The sequence below is a fragment of the Uloborus diversus genome, chromosome 2 (genome assembly GCF_026930045.1).
Source record: "Uloborus diversus isolate 005 chromosome 2, Udiv.v.3.1, whole genome shotgun sequence".
Classification (NCBI taxonomy): domain Eukaryota; kingdom Metazoa; phylum Arthropoda; class Arachnida; order Araneae; family Uloboridae; genus Uloborus; species Uloborus diversus.
This window is the reverse complement of record NC_072732.1, coordinates 165406560-165419307: the sequence shown is the minus strand read 5'-3', so window position 1 is coordinate 165419307 and position 12748 is coordinate 165406560. Positions and strand designations below refer to the sequence as shown.

The 12748-nt window shown below is 31.3% G+C and overlaps 1 protein-coding gene across 1 annotated transcript in view; it reads right to left on the bottom strand.

The window, feature by feature from the left end:
- Positions 1–12748, bottom strand: part of LOC129216644 (voltage-dependent calcium channel subunit alpha-2/delta-3-like) — a 476626-nt gene that overhangs the window by 136250 nt on the left and 327628 nt on the right. The gene's annotated exons all lie outside the window — the stretch shown is intronic.

The following is a 12748-nucleotide window of genomic DNA, read 5'->3' as shown; positions in this document are numbered from 1 at the left end:
TCCGAAATAAATGTTCTAAAAAAGGAGACAAGTGTCCGTGTGAAAAAAAGTTTTCAAAAAGTGTTTGATTATTTACAGTGTATATGTATGTATGTATGTATGTATCCTGTAACGGAGTCTTGCAACTCAAATCTCGGATTCTTTTGAAGTTTGGCATGCGACTTCAGACCCAATGACAATGTAATATTTTGTAATCAAATTAATTAATTAACTAATAATTATTAGTCTATTCTAATTTAAATCAATATTTCAAATCCATTAATATGGACGAAAAATTCTCGCAAAAATTAAAATTAAATATCGGTAGAAGCCCCTGATTTTTTTTGCCCCAGCTAAATTTTGTTCCAATGTTCAAAGGTAATTAGAACGGGAATTATAATAGCTTTAAACTAATTTCATGCCAAACTGTAGGTAACCTTCAATTGAAAATTCATTATTGATCACGGTCATCGTTGAACAATGCTTTTATTAAAATGCATCATATTTTTGTTTAAAGTAATATAAATATGATTTCCCCATACGTACAGTGATGACTGGTATAGATTAACTGGATATTTTACAGGCAATTTATCGGAAAAGTTGAACGTTTTTAGAGCTCGACTCTTACACCTTACGAAGTATGATTATACTTTTTTGTTGTTCTAGAGGTCCCCGTTTCAAACGCTCCCCAAGCCCATTAGTCGTTTGGAAGGGGGGGGGGAGGGGATTTCATGAATATAGAAAATCTTGAATTGTAGTAAAAAAAATTATTTTTCATAAAGCAAATAAAACTAAAAAATATAAATAAATAAAACAATAGTTTACAAAAAAAAAAGAAAAGAAAAACACGCTTTATAGCAGTATGAACTAAATAGTAAAAAATAATCTTTGGATGTTAAGTTTAGTTAAATTTAAAAAAAAATACATGGCGTGATGTCTACTTACATTTTTACAGGGACAAACAAATGCAAAATTTTTTTTAAAGACAACTGGTATGAAGCACCCCACGCTTTTTTACATTGAAGTTAATTGTTTGTTCAATTATTTTATTATAACTTACCTCCAAAGATTGCTTTTTTACTTTTTAGTCCATATATCTACAAAAGCGAAATTTTTTAAAATATTTTTTTTTTTAAACGATTATTTTATTCTTTTGAAAGAAAACTACTATTTATGAGTTTTGGAATTGATATAATGGTGGGTTCCGGAGCGCAATCTTGATGAGTTCCGCCGTTTATCGTCTAATTTGTGAAAAATTACTGAATAAAAAGCTGAGCTCTCTTGAAAATTAAGCCCTGATCTTGATTTTTATGCTTTCGGAGCTGCTTTGGGGTATATGTGGAATCTGATAACAAACTTCATGTTGACGTTCAGATCACTAGTTCCAACAACAGCAACAAAACTTGATTAGTTTACTGAAAGAACTTGCTTATTTTAACGTACTACACCGATAATTTCTTATACACTACTCAAAAAAATTAAAGGATGTTTCAAGTCTGGTACAAAAAAAGGTACTAGCAATTTTCTTTTTTGCACAGAATTGAAGAGGGAAGTCACAAATACAATTTTTTCTCAATTTCAAACATCTCAGTATACAAATTTTGAGTTTGACGTCAAAGACGACATTTTAGTGGCAGCGAATGAGATTTCGCTCTAAACTTAATGAAAAACAAAGCAGAAAATAATGATCGACATTCAGTAAGCGCTTTGTTTCGGTGAGTGTGATGTCTCAACGAAGTCATTTGATGGAATCAGAAGCTTCTAGATTTCTAGGCAGGCTGGAGGGGGCCAAACACAAGCCAAGGTAGCAGAAACTATTGGAGTTTCGCAAAGTGGGATTTCTAGGATCTGGAAGATTCTTTAGAAACAGGAAATGCTGCCGAAGATCAGGACAAGATCGCAGGTGGGAAAAAATACCCAATTTTGTGCGTAGACAATTATTAAATGTAACGCTACAGTTAATGACAGTCATATGTTTAATAATGGTTTTACACTAAGCAAAAAGAGGCTCGCAAACATTTCCAACCATCATGAGTACACGTGATTCTTCATTTTTCATAAAAAAACAATTCCTATCTGCATGCAAAACTCATTTTTAGAATCATCCATTTTTCGTCTTTGTTCAAATTCTTCAACTTCAATGCGAAAGCTGTTTTTAAGAGATTAAACTCTATCAAATGTGAGCACCTGCTATTTTTTTAACAGTCCTAATCTTCAACGAGAAATATTTTTTGAGTCTCCCTTTCTTCAATAGAATGTACGTTTCGTGTACTGAAAGGCAATTTGAGAGTGAGAATTTATATACTTATTTTCGTCTAATTTTCTACAGCTTCAGTGCTTTACTTTCTATGAAGCTTTCTAAATGAATTTTATTTTTTTTTATGAATAACTTTTAGTGATAAGTTAATCCATAGCCGACATTGTAAAAAATACTGTAATTTTTGAGCAAATATTATGTTGTTACTTAATATTATGGAACGAGTATGTAATTTAATATTATGAAACTCTAAAGCCACGATGTGATTAAATAAATAATTTTGTTGATTGAATGCTAATTAAATGAAATCATGTAAACAACGATTAACGCAGTAAAAAGTTTTTAATATTTCAAAATAAATTTTGTTTATGAATTCTTTGTGTGCAACTAAATGGCAACAAGTTAGTATGCCTTGTAGTATTCAAGCTATTTGTACTCGAATAAACACATGGTAAGAGGTGGTGAGTTAGTAAGAGAATGCGCTTTACATGTACATAGGAAAATTTTAACCAAAAAAGAACATAAAGTGATTTTAAAAGAGAAAAAAAAAAACTAATGAGGAACAAAACTAAGAGTCACTCCATACACATGTTTTGGTTATTAGAATCCTTTTTTTTCAAATAGAAAGACATAAGCTAATAAGTGAAAGAACATCTAATAAAAGTCAAATGCCTTTGAGAAAAATAAACAAATGAATAAAATAAAATAAATTGAAATACATAGAGTAAAATAAATAAATAAATAAAAAACCGTTCTTAAATAATCAAAGATATTGTTAAGAATATGAAGTGTTCATACAAAACTGAAAGAGCTGATTTTCAAGTATACCAAACTCAATTTCGCTATCTTCGCTAACGGAAGACTTTGCCTTTTAAATCAAAATAATGTTTCTACCTGATATTTAAAACCTTTTTTGAAAGATTTAGTAAAGAAAATAATGATTTTTGTACAAATGATGTAAAATTCATTCTCTCAAATTGTTAGGTGTAACGTTGTTGCTAATTCCAACTACAATAATCAGTTTTTAAAATCAGGAGCATTAAAAATATCTTAATTAGCACAATATTAAATATGTGATAATCTTAATTAGGTTAATTATAATTCCATTTCATAAACACTGAATGCACGGTAAAAAATATTTCAGACTTATTTTTAGAAAATACCCTTTAAATTCAAAGTAAAATCAATTGAAACCAAAACCAAGTCGTTATACTTTGATGATTAAAATGTGAAACGAAATTGGAAGAATATTACATCATCAAAGGTTCACGCCGAAAAAGGTTGGCATCCAAAGATCTGTGATACATTGAATAGCCAATGTTTGAGAAGAAAAATATTTTGAAATTTTAACCGCAGCATGAAATTAGTGCCTTTTTTCCAACGAAAATCCAAACATTTCTGTTTATTCAATCAAACTTCAAATTAATTCCTCTTAATTACCGACATTTTCCTTCATTAATTTGACGTTTATAAAAAGATCGTCACACGTAGACATTGGCGTAGCAGTATAGCCGCAGTTCTTAAAAAGAGACCGAAACCAAAATGATAAAAATTCCATTCGAATTTGATTCTGTGACTTGAACCATTTTCAACATTTTACTTTCCACATCAAGGGCTACAAATGGCGTAAAATGTATACGTCACATCAACCGCGTACCAGCCAATGGTGGAAAAGACACCTGGTGTTGCCACCCTTAGGAGTGGTAAAGCGGTAACGCGTGTTAATTGTCAATTTAAGCATTTGCTTTCCCGGCTACGCGGTAAAAGTGTTTTTGACATTTCTCCTGTTGACCCTTCAAAACGGGAGGTGGCAATTTTTAACGTCACCATAACTTACGGTTGAATTGGTTCAGAAGACGAAGTGAGAATTAAGTCCAGGAAAATGAAATTTTCGCAATGCGGATGGCGTCAGCGAGCGACGGAATGCTTGCCCGCTCAGGTGAAGTTATTGGGTTGCTTTATCCCGATATTCAAGCTTTATTTAAAGATGCGATGTAAACGAAGGAAGATAACTAAGTTATATGTTAATTAAATTAATCCGCGTTCTGGTAATTCGGTAAATGAGATTTCTTAGCTGAAAGGCGTTTAGTGCGACGCTGCCAAATATTTAATGATAATGGAAATGAATTTATCTCTAAGATTTGTGTTGTTCCCTTTGGCATTGATTCTATTTGCACTTAATATCAGCAGTTATTTTGCTCTGCGAGGCAATCAAATATTCTCGTTATTATGCTTATTCATAGAAGAGTTTCATACTTGTAAAACATATTACGATGTATGGGAATTCTTCATTTTAATAGTCATTCAGATAATTGTACGGAGATTAAACTTACACGTTGCAGTGAAAATGTTTCAGCATATATTCTTTCAGATATGAGAGCATTTAATTTATAAGGAAGATTCACAGTTATTTCGTAACTATCCTCATTCACGTGTTTTCAGGGACTTATTCTTATAGTACGCTGGATTTTTATGTTATTGATTTAATTGAATTCCCTATTTCTTTGGAAGGAGGGGATTTTAGTCAAGCGCAATAGTAATGGAGCTAATTTTAAGGACTGTTATCCTTGCTGTAACAACAATTTTTTTAGAGCGTATTTTTTATTTTTTTCCTGTCTGTTGGCGGGGATTTTCATTTTGTTTTAACTGTAATGTGCATTATTATTAGATTATTTTGATTCGAGGGGGGGGGGAGATAAGAGATTTTTTTTTTTTTTTTGAAGCATATTTAAAGAAATTGCTCACTACTGCGCGGGGATAGGATGAAGTTTAATTCATTTTAATTTCATAAAGCATATTTTTATCAAATTCCTTTTTTTTCAGGGGAATGATATTACCCTTTGCTGAGTTTCATTTTGTTATGTTTGCAATACGTATTTTATTTGAATTTTTCATTCTTATGGGGGAGGGGGTGGGTTGGATATTTATTTAAAACTTTAAAGTTTATGTCCTCTTCTATATCTCTGCAAATGGCGTTTTTTGCCATGCGGGTACCACTAGCGGTTGTTGTCACTGAAACTTTTTTGTTTCATAAAAATGATCTTGAGAAATATTGAGACAAAACACAGATTCGTTTTCAGAAGTCAAGTTCTAATGATTTTTTATAATTATTTTAAAAGTGATACATTAAAAGCATATTATTCATTCGTGCTTGAAAATTGACATTTGCGCAGACTGTAGACGCAGCAGGTAAGGAAAAAATCCTAATGAGATTTCTATTAAAGAGGAAAAAAGTTAGAGAGTGAGTCTTACTTCCTTCTACTAATATTTTTATGCTAAAAATGTAAAATTTCACGCGGAAAATCTAATTTTTAAGCTAATGTTACACTAATTCGTTAATAATTATCAGAAAAATAACTATCACAGAAATTTAGGTCGTTTTTTGCTCAATCTAATGGTTTTTAAATCATTTTGATACATTCATAAATAAAAAGTTCTAAAAGTTTTTGTAAAGTACTATTTTCAGTAAAAGTCGACTAAACAGCTAATGAAAAAAGGTTAACAAAAAAAAATTCTGGAGGTTTAAAAATTTTTAAACTACCGTTTCAGACTCCCAATATGGTAGTTAATTAACAGGCATAAAATTTTCAAAATCAAAAATAGTGAGCAACATGACCTGTATGATTTCACATGGATTGACCCTGCTTAAAGTAGAGCTGTTGGACAAAAGAATTCCTGCTCGAATTTAAAAAAAACGTAATAACGTTTTTTTAAATTCGACGTTTTTAAACGTTAAAAAACGTTTTTTAAACGTTTAATGTTTCATGCCACGTAAGTAACAATGAATTATGAAGAATGATTTCTGTATAAAGTATTAGACGCACGTTGCTTGAGAACCGGACCAAAGAGTAAAGTAAGAGTAATAAAAAATTACAGTCCTCTTTGTTTCTGGGTCCATCTGCGTTTGAACACAGTTTTTTGTACAACATGTTGCGAACCAGTAGTTCAGAACATTTTCTGAGTTGTTTTGCGTATTGACATGAACATTAAATATATAAAACAAGTTTTTTTCTATGACAATTTCTTCCTTTTTTACTTGAGACCTTCAAAAGTTCTACATTGTATAATTGAAGGATTTGCAGCAACAAAGATTTAACTCCATTTTTTGGCCGTTTGGTTCAACAAGGAGTTATTTCCTGTTGATAGTTCTCAAGTTATTCGCTAAAATGAGTTAGCTGCTTCATTCGCCTGCGGCAACATGGAGTTAACTCCAGAAGATTTCCCAACAATCAATGAAGTTAACTCTGTTGCTGCAAACCCTTCAATTACAAAAGATTAAACTACGAGCAAACTGGCGCATTTCAAGAAAAATCAAGCCAGCCTTATTACAAGGTAACATAGATTGGGAATCTATGAGAACTATTTTCAAATATATAACTAGTGTTGCTAACTACATTTTTACTGCGTTTTTCGTCCCTTTTACCATCTTACTAGCCGTTTGGAAAGCAATACAGTTTATAAAACTACACTATAATAAAATTTATCTATATACAAAATAAAGTTATATTTCTGTTCTCAATGTCAATCTATTTCCCTGGAGTTATGAAATCGATCTGGCGAGATCAAACACAGAATTTTATTTATCATGTGCCTGCCAATGTATTTCTCTTCCTTTTTTTGTTCTTTTGCGTCTACCTCCAACCCTAGAACAGAGTTCATATAATGCGTAGGTATTTCGGAAGATAAAAGATCACCCTCTCTCTCTTCACTTCACTTTATCATAGACGATGTCCCTCACAAAGATCGATTCTGACCCAATGCGAGCGAAGAAGGCACTGAAGAGCAACAAAAAGAAGAAATTGGTCTTAGAATATTATTTTCGTTCGCTTTTTCTTGATCTTCTTCTTTTGTTTTGTCTGCTGTATGCGGCGGAGAGTGACTAGGGGAAGCTGCCTGGAGTAAAGGGGCCTGTGTGATTTATTAGGGGTTTAGTGTTACTGGAAGACCCAAGGGATTGAACATTAGTGTTTTGTTCTTAGAGAACTGAAGCAGTTTGGAGGAAGTTAGGTAATATCCAATGAAGTCATTGCTTCAGAATGAGTGCAGAAAGTTGCAGTTGCAGAAAGTGTTTGATGCATTATAAATTTTCACCGACGTATAAGTTATAAAGCAGGCTTGTTTTTAGATTTTTTTTTATCAATGGAAAGGCATACTTAAAAAAGTTATTTAAAAAAAAAAAACGAACATGACATGATGCGTTATTCTTTTCTAAATTCTAGAATATAAAAATAACTACCCCAAATGATCTTTACTGACAATAAAGCTGAAAGTCTGTGTCTCTGGATGTCTGACTCTCTGTTACGCGCATGGCGTCTAGACCGTTCGGCCGATTTTCATGAAATTTGGCACAAAATTGGTTCGTAGCATAGAGGTGAGCACCTCGAAGCAATTTTTTGAAAATTCCACTTTGTTTTTTTTTCTATGATTTATTTTTACCACCATTGGTGGATTTAATTCCTCTGCACCGAGCGAATTACCCTAACATGGACGAGCAAATTACCTTAACATAGACGAGCAAATTACCTTAACATAGACGAGCAAATTACCTTAACATAGACGAGCAAATTACCTTAACATGGATGAGCAAATTGACACACCAAATTGGCGAGAAATTCATCATCTATTATTTGTAAATACACAGGCGACTAAGTGACCATTTATTTTTCTACTATGGGCAAAGCCGTGCGGGTACCGCTAGTACCAAAATAAAGCTCAATATTTTTTATTTCTTTTTTCTCGTATTTAATTCCTATTTATTCTTTTTGCTCATCTAATAGCTTTCAAATGATAACAATTATAGATACTAGTAACACTGTAAACTAGTTTCACGGTTCTTTTATTCTGTCAATACTGCCCTCAATAACAGCTATTGAAATTGCGAATCGCGCTCCGAAAGACTAACATTCTACTTTTGTAGCCACTGTGTCTAATTAACCACTCTGTTAAAGTTCCCAAACAATATTATCAAACGCCGGAAAGGGAATTTCATACCGGACATGAACAATACCCTTTCACGAGTTTGACTTCATTGTCAAAGGGAGCATAATTTTATCAATGCAAGCGGAAAAGTATTGTTAATTTGTGTACAGAACTTGATAAAGTATTTCCAAAGGTTCGCTCTCCAACAGTTTAGACTAAATAATAGTTGGCTTTCGAGAATTCCATGAGATTGGTTCAAAGCCTACTTATTTTTATTTTATGAATTTTAAATGTTGTTCTTTCAAACATATTTACTTTTGTATCCACTTGACTTTTTAACTTTGAGTGTTAATTATTTATTATTCTTTAAGAATATTTCATTTTTATTGCTTAATGTATTTGTTGCTTCAACATATGAGTTAGTTGGTAAAGTTTTCTAATTTGACGATACCACCTAATTTGGGATAGTTGCGTTTATTCTGTACAACTGCACTTCGATGCGACACTTACCGGAGAATTACGGGATTAGTTTTCTAAGAGTTAATACTTTATGCTGCGACTGGAAACAGTGGTCTGAGCAGTAGGTGTGTAGATTATAGGCGTTTACTTGTTTAATAGTTCCGAAGTTTTTTTTTTTTTTTGCTTCAGTAAATGCCATTTAATGATGAGAAGAGAAAAGGTTGGTTCGGTCCAAAATTGCTTCAAACAGACTCGTATAGACAGAAAGACCAAAATAAACTTCAAGAACTCTGTACTGATTGACCTGTTTTTACTTTCTATTTGTTTTTACATTTTATGCTTTTGCACTTTTTGTATCTTTACATTTTTACATTTTACATTCTGGTTTAATTATTTTCATTTGTTCGGATTAAGTATGCTATTTGTACACTTTAATCAATCAATTTTTTTTAAGTTCAAGTGTAATAAAAAAGAGGCGTTTAAAAAAAATGTTTAAAGTGCAATCACCTTATTGGTGAAATGGAAGCACTTTCTTTCTTGTGTTATTGTATCCGACATTGAGAAACTTGTTTTCTCTTTCTGAAAAGGAAAAAAAAGCAAAACAAAATGGCTGAAATTATTGGTTTAAATACTTAAACTCAAAGGATCGTAATCAAAGAGCTTTGAATTTTATTCCGCGTTAAATATTGTTGTTTCATTCTTAATCAAGCTAGTTCAAAGTGGCAAAAAAAAGTACTCTGTATTATATAAATTTGGTTATATTGTTGTGTAAAGATTGACAATCTTTGGAGGTTGCTTCCAAAATGCCAACAGTCTTTTTATGTGAATCAAGTGGAAGAAAATTTTATGCTTAAATTTTTATTATTTAGTAGATATCTTTATAAACACAACCCTTTTTCAAATTATAAAACATCTCAAGACACAATTCTCAGTCATAACTGTACACTTTTAACCTTGCTAAATAACAATACATTTCAATTGAATTATTAGAAGGAGGATATTTTACTTAAATAGAAAGAGCAGAAATTTAAAAAAATTACATTTAACAATCATTTCAATCGGATTACAGGCAATATATATAACCAAAACAAGTTATTTTCTTGTCACAGTGAAATTTTCCTTGCAAAATATATTTGTACATTTATCATGTATATCAACAACATTTAATACAGCTTGGCAAAGGAAAAGTTTGAAATGATACTTATCTGAAAAAATACAGAGACATTAGATTACGCAAAGGAAAATTGATATTTATTTTGCCTCACCATCATAAAATGTTTACCTTTTTTGAGCCCTATCTTGAAGAAAATATGTGTAACTTGATACTAACTCTTACCGACTTCATTACGCTCTACCTTACACTAACTCGCTTACAGCCCTTTGGATAGAGTAAAAGTTACAGTAACAGTTTATAAACATCGTTCTCCCTGGGTAAATGAGCGGCGTAATGGAGCATTCAGTGCAGACCCTCTCGATATGACGGAAATTCTTTTTTCCTTCTTTTTATGGCAGCGTGGTGACAGGAGGGGTGGACTTTCTTCATGCATTTTTGTGGCGTAGAGGTGCTTTGAGCTGCTTTTTTATTCCCTACGACGCACGTTTTTGACTCTTTTATGGCGGAACTTTTCTTTTCATTCTTCTCCAGAGTGAGAAAAGGTTCAGGTACATGTGGCACACAAAAAGAGAGGTTTTAATATTAAGTGACACTAAATTTGGGATTGCTCCATAAGTACCGAGCCCGGAATGGTGGTTCGTAAAATATTTTCTCAATGAATGTATGTTCTAAAGTGTACTGAGGATTATTTTGAACTTTCTTACGTAATTCCTTTAATTTTGATTAACAAATTAACAAAGAAATTTCATTATCGTTTTTGTAAAATCAGACGGTTTTACACCTCTCGACTGCGAGTTAAGAAAAAAAAGAAAAAGCATATGTTTATCACTTAATAGATACAGTGGCGTACCTAACATGGGTGACACCCGTGGCGGTAATTTGTGGTGACACTCCCCCCCCCCTTCCCCAAAGGAAAATTTTCAAATTTGTAGTCTTAAAAATGCATTTTTGCTTTATACTTTTATTTTTCAAAATCTTGCAATTATATTTTGGGTGTCACCCCCTAGACGGGTGACACATGGGCGGACCGCCCCTTCCCTCGCCCATCGTAGTGACGCCACTGAACGGATATGAAATTAAATTTCATATTATGTACAAAATATTTTTTTATTTAATGTTATCTTGAATACTTTATTAACGAGCCTTCTATCAAGTCCAATAAATTATTTTTCCTTTTTTAAAGGAAATACATTTAAAACTTCTTTAAAAGTGCATATATAAGACGTGAAGGGGGAGGAATAAATCAATTTTATCTGCCTCAAGAGAATTCATTAAGCCGATCAAATACTGAACTAGTTTTCATTCCAGACAACTATCACTAATTGACCAATAATAAGATTTTAGCATTTGTGGTGGCATTTAGGGAATCCTCCTTGCCGTCATTCTAAGGCTTTATAAATGTTTTACATGAATATGCCAGTGAGCAGAAAAAAAGTACGAATTTAAATGTAAATATCGTTACTTGAAGTATTAGCCTCATGTGAGGTTCAGAGAAACAAGAAAGGTAATATTAAAGATTCGAAATTTGGTAAGACCAAATGTTCTACGAGCATCAAGTACCAAGTACTGAAAGTTACTTAATACAAAATACTTTCCTAGTGAACGTAAGTTCTAAAATGTAACAAGATATGAGTACATTAATTTGAATTTTTCCCCTAAATCTATTTTATTTTCATTTAAATTAACTTAATGATAGTAAACTTTCAACAATGTTTCCCATATTTAGTTCTCACAATTCGTTTTTTTTCGGTTTGTATTGTCTTATTTATTTATTTTTTTTCGCTGCAGTGCAGAATCACGATCTATCTATCTATCTATCTATCTATCTATCTATCTATCTATCTATCTATCTATCTATCTATATACATATATATATATATATATATATATATATATATATATATATATATATAGCATAAAACGAATTTAATCTTAAGGGGTCACAGTACCTTTCAAACATTTTTTTTAAATTTAAGTAAATTTTATATTTCTTTGAAACCATAACATGCATACTTATTTTGTAATCAAAAGTTTATTTTCAAAATTTAAAAATATTGCCTACTTTTTTTAAAAATTCAAAAAATTGAGGAAAATTTCAGTTTTTTAAAATCCTTAAGGTTTTTTTATTTTGCACTAATTAAAAAAACGTTTTTTGCTAAACGATCACTGTAATCATCTGTAAAAATCTGTGCATTTATTTGCGTCTGAGTTGATTACAAAAGTTTCTGTGATTAATTAAGTAAAAAATCAAAGTTTTAAAGGTTTAACATGCTCTAAACATTTGAGTAATTTATAAAATGCTTATCCAATGCACAGTTTTGTCAAATATGTTATCCCAATTGCAAAAAGTATTACTTTAAAGCTGTATCTTTAATTCAAAAAAATCCTTAGGGATTCTAGCGACATGAAAACACAAAAAAAAAAAAAAAAAAACATCATCGAGAAAAAAGCAATTTAAAGTTTTTCTTTTGCATAAGAACGCATAGCGAGCATGGCCTAAAACCTCTCATAACTTTTTAAATATTTGAACTATAGCAATGAAACTTTTCTCCTGTGTTCAGAATAGTTTTTAGTTTTGAAATAAGCAATAAAATTTTTTTCATCGTTTCATTATTTGTGAGGTACTGTAACTCCTTAATAAGCAATTTTTATACCTACAATAGTGGTGCAAAAGGTAAGAAAACTTCCTAGCATAAATGTAACAATCTTGATGCATTAACGATGTGATAAATCGAAAAGTAGAGATTTATGTTTTTTTTAAACCAAAGGCATCACAAAGCCAAAAATTAAAAAACAAATTAGACATTTTTGTCTAATTTTATCTGCAAAAAAAGTCTGATATCAATTTTTTCCTCCCTGCCTTGTTGAGTATTAACTCTAATTGCATAAATGCCGATATTCATCAAGAAGTTTTTAATTGATTTATTTTTAATGAACTAAATTATTCAAATTCAATTTTCCTAATTAGAAAAAATGATTACAGCCTTGAAATCTGCATAGTAAATATAATCTTGAAGGGA